Consider the following 4,721-nt stretch of genomic DNA (forward strand, 5'->3'; position numbering starts at 1 on the left):
CCCAACGTACAAGTGCTTATCAAGTCCTCAGTTGCATCAAATTTGCCAAATTCCCATTTTCCAAAACTTGCCATGTGGCCAAGCCCAGAGTCAATAAGGAAGGGAATACCAGAAGGTAAGTTTCACTAAGGACCACCAAAGTACAGTCCACAAAGCACCCTCTGGCCTCTAATGTGTCCTGCCCTTCCCACGTTCAAAATACACTCACCCTCTCCAAAGCTCTCAAGGTCTTATCTCATCAAGTACAGAATCTCATCATCTAAGTCAGGTCTAGATGCGATCAAGGTCTCCTGAATAGAGTTCTTTTTGATCTGAAGACGTGTCAACTAAAGACACAAGTTTTCTGATCCTCACACAGTCAACATACAATGAAGAGGCAAGGAAAACTTCAATAGGTACTTCTACTCAAAAAGGTTGAAAATGGGAAAAACACAGCAGTTACTGGTCCATAGCAATTTTTAAATCCAGCCAGACACATATACGCAGTGTTGTTTTTGTTTTTGTTTTTGTTTTTTATCATGACCTAGTTCAATTTCCTGAGAGTGATTTTCTGTGGCTCTTACCTCCACCCTCTGTGCTCTAGACTTTGTTCTGAGCTATCCTTATTTTTCCAAGAGAAATGACCCAGGCTTGCATCTAAGCTTCTTTCCTTGGCTTGCTTCCTCCTCCCCAGAGGAGTTTGAGGATCTTAAGGCACCTTCTTATTTTGAATTTGTCTCTGTCCTTTTAATCTAGGCCAGTATAATTTCAGTACATACTTTGCATTTTTATGTATCAAATTATAACTCACCCTAATAAACAAAATCACACACACAAATCTCTTCAAGACAATCCTTTCTCTGTTTAGGGAGTGCAAATCAGAATCCCATGGGAAAATACTCTTTAGCTTCTTAGAAGTATCTTTGTCTGAGAGGATCTTTGAGATACTCCTTATGTCTTTCAGATCCCATAACACAGACCTGAACCCTGAAGACATATTTCACTACCAACACCTTGGATTTCATCTTCAAATGAAGGTCATTTCATACTTTGAGAAATTTTTTTGTAGAGACTGAGGGTGAAAAACAATTTTATTAACAAACCCACATGTTTAGAGCCTCTTTAGTTCTAAGTTCTGCTTGAAATCTGAACAGTTCCTTCTTTGGTTCAGCTTGTTCCCCCTGTACTTTACCACAGGAGCAAAAAGAAGCCAGTGGCACTTTCCACATCCTTCCCAGAAATCTCCTTAGTCAGATCCACAAGTTCAGTAGGTACTCTCTCTGTTTCCCAGAATACCACAAGCAAACAGTTTTGATCATTGTTCTGCCAACATATAACTCAGGTTCTCTGTTCTTCAGCTTCCAATAGGAATTTCCTCACTGCCCTTCCAGACTCCACTAACAGTCTTTTTGTAGTTCCTCCAAATTTCTCCCTTCCTTCTACCAGACTCAAAATCAATGCCAGGTCATAGTTTCTGTTTTAGTTATCTGTTGCTGCATAACAAACCACCCCCCACTTACCACAATTTATTACTTCCTTTTTTTAATGTTTATTTTTGATATATATAGAGAGTAAACAGGGGAGGGACAGAGAGAGAGGGAGACAGAGAATCCAAAGCAGGCTCCAGGCTCTGAGCTGTCAGCACAGAGCCCAATGGGTAGCTCAAACCCACAAACTGCGAGATCATGACCTGAGCTAAAGTCAGACACTTAACCGACTGAGCCACCCAAGTACCCCACAATTTATTACTTCTTACATCTCTGTGGGTTGATCCAGAAGTTATTATGCTCCACATGTTAAGGCTTGAAGTCAGAATGTCTAGAAAACCTAAAATGGACTCACCTAGGGGCACCTGGGTGGCTCAGTCGGTTGAGCGTCCGACTTCGGCTCAGGTCATGATCTCACAGCTTGTGAGTTCGAGCCCCACGTCGGGCTCTGTGCTGACAGCTCAGAGCCTGGAGACTGCTTCTGCTTCTGTGTCTCCCTCTCTCTCTGCCCCTAACCCACTCACATTCTGTCTCTGTCTCTCTCAAAAATAAATTTTAAAACTTTAAAAATAATTAAAAATAAAATAAAAAATAAAATGGACTCACCTCCGTGGCTAGAAATCAGTACTGGCAACTGACTAGGAGCTCACTTGGAGTTGGCTAGAGGGCCTCAGTTCTCCTCCACGTGGGCTTCTCTCATGATTGCTCATGTTTTCTCATAGCATGGTGGATGGGTTCCTAGAAGCATCCCAAGATAATAAGGCCCAGTGTGCAAGGACTTACCAGCCTTTTACTTGCATCACCCTCGCTAATGTTCTACTGGCCAAAACTAGTAACATGGCCAAGCCCAAAATCAATATGTAAGGAACTAATAAGAGTACAAATACAAAGAAGCTTGGTTCGTTGAGCACCACCAAAGTTAACAGTGTACCACAGCCCTAAAATTAACACATGTTTTTGTTTGAGCAAATGATTAGTACATAACTGTCATTATAAAACTATGTGGTTGGGGCACCTGGGTGGCTCAGTCGGTTAAGCGTCTGACTTCGGCTCAGGTCATGATCTCACGGTCCGTGGGTTTGAGCCCCGCGTCGGGCTCTGTGCTGGCAGCTCAGAGCCTGGAGCCTGCTTCAGATTCTGTGTCTCCCTCTCTCTCTGGCCCTCCCCCGTTCATGCTCTGTCTCTCTCTGTCTCAAAAATAAATAAACATTTAAAAAAATAATAATAAATAAAACTATGTTGTTAATTATAAGGCAAAATAAATTTGTTTTTATAAATTTTGATTTTAGTTTTCCAAAATCATACCTATCAACCCTGTTTTACTTTGTCTACTATGACATTTTGGTCCTTACTTTAAGTGGATTCCATTTAAGTGGACTTTTTCTGGTTATTTTCTTTCCCCTTTAGTTTTTGTGCCTTAGTTTCACTGTCAGGTCAAGAACCCTTTGCAGAGGAGGAGTGAGTCATAAAATGGAATTTGGGCATCATTGGTCCTTGGAAATAATACCATCATAATAGCACCCACACATCAACCCTCATGATGAGATATATTTTTTTTAACTTTACTCATGAAGAAGAATTAAATAGTCATTCTCCCAGAAGCTTACTAGGCACCAATAACCATTTGCCTTGAAATTACATACAATAGTACCTTCCTCATCAAGTCTTAATGACCTACAGCTTTTACAAACTGCTTCTGTATGAGAGTTCTACAGAAATTAGATCTGAAAGGCCTATAGATGTTACAAAGAACATGTGAACAAAGGTATAGGTTTTAAGTAGAGGTTTAATTTTGATCTCTGCTACATGTTTAAGTTTTAAACATGTAAGAGTACATTGTGTTTTATAATACTGTGCAGTCTACACTTAGCATTGGATAGCTGGGATATGACTTCTTTACATAATGATAGAAAAAATCTGAAGTGCTTGAATTCACTGAGACTTAGGAAACAGTCTTTTCCATTCTTATTTAATCCTTGATGAAATTACATAATTTGTTTTAAAAAGAAGGGGTGGCTGCAAGTCTAACCAAAAAGTATACATGCTGATCATTTTGTTTTTCTTCCATGAGATTCTTAGTTTAATCATATAATAGTCAATGTAACATAAGCTTCCTTTTTTTTTTTTTTTTTTTTTTTTTTTTTTTTTTTTTTTTTTTTTTTACACCAGCATAAATCTGACAGGTAGTGTAACTGAAACTAATCAAAATGCTTCCACAGAGTCAATGATTTCAACAGTGCTGTTTTGGGCCTCCCAAGGGTGTTGTTACCTATTTTTTCATTTCCTTTTCTTGAACAGATCTATCATTTTACCAGGCCCAAACTTTCCGTTCATCTATCTTCATAAGCAATTAACAAAGGATGCCTCCTCTTGGCACTTTGTCATTTTGACTTCAGTTTCCATGGCAATCTCAAGTCATTTTTAAAGGACCTGTAAATGTTGCTTCAATATGAGCTCTGTTTCTGGAAACTTGAAAACAAAACTGCCAAAGGCAAACCAGCTGGCCTGTCACCAAGGGGGAAGGTAGGACCTTTATTAGGGATGAGTTTGTGAGAAGCATCAGCTCCTGGGTTCACAGGTGAATCTCACTAGTGATTCCTCTTGCTAAAAGACATTTCCCAGAACCCAAAATACACCTCAGGAGGTAATATGCTCTACAGCAAACTCTTTCAACAAATGGATACTGTCTTATTTTAAGGAACCTAACGAGAAAGAGATTGGATAGCTTCCTTCAGAAAAAGTTTCCCATTAGTCATGATTTATCAGGAATTTCTTCACATCCCTTAATATTATGAAGTCTTCCCCTTTGTCTCTTTTCTCTCTGAATTCTCACTACAGTAAAACACTGACCATTCATTCACAGCCACCATTCATTGGGTAGCCACCATGTGCCCTTATTATATATCAACACTCTACTGGGTAGTTCATCATTCATCGCTATGACCTTACAAAGTAAATATTATTAGCCCTGTTTCATTGATAATGAATTAAAGCAATAGTTCAGAAAGGCAATATTAACTCACCCAAGTTCTAGTCATACAGCCAGTAAATGCTGGAGCCAGCATTTAAACCTCATGTTCTATCTTCTCAATTAGTGATGGAAGCCAAGGTCAACACTCCTCTTAGGGAGATATTATTATTCTGCAGGAGAATGTTTATCACATGTTTGACTAGGACCCCTTGGCTTACATGGCCAGGTTGATGCACTAGACGGTGTCACAATGCCACTAAGTCAGTGGACTAGCTCAGAACAGA

At 39.5% G+C, this 4,721-nt stretch overlaps 1 protein-coding gene across 2 annotated transcripts in view; it reads right to left on the reverse strand.

Annotated features, from left to right (window-relative positions):
• CCDC3 (coiled-coil domain containing 3) overlaps positions 1 to 4,721 on the reverse strand; it is a 192,960-nt gene that overhangs the window by 138,454 nt on the left and 49,785 nt on the right. The window contains exon 1 of one of the 2 annotated variants that reach the window (XM_045060874.1): positions 2,073 to 2,204. The exons of the other annotated variant lie outside the window; for it this stretch is intronic. The gene's annotated coding sequence lies outside the window, so the exon portion shown is untranslated. Of the gene's footprint in view, positions 1 to 2,072; positions 2,205 to 4,721 lie in introns of those variants that run through there. 2 annotated transcript variants of the gene reach the window in all.

This window comes from Felis catus, chromosome B4, assembly GCF_018350175.1.
Source record: "Felis catus isolate Fca126 chromosome B4, F.catus_Fca126_mat1.0, whole genome shotgun sequence".
NCBI classification, from domain to species: domain Eukaryota; kingdom Metazoa; phylum Chordata; class Mammalia; order Carnivora; family Felidae; genus Felis; species Felis catus.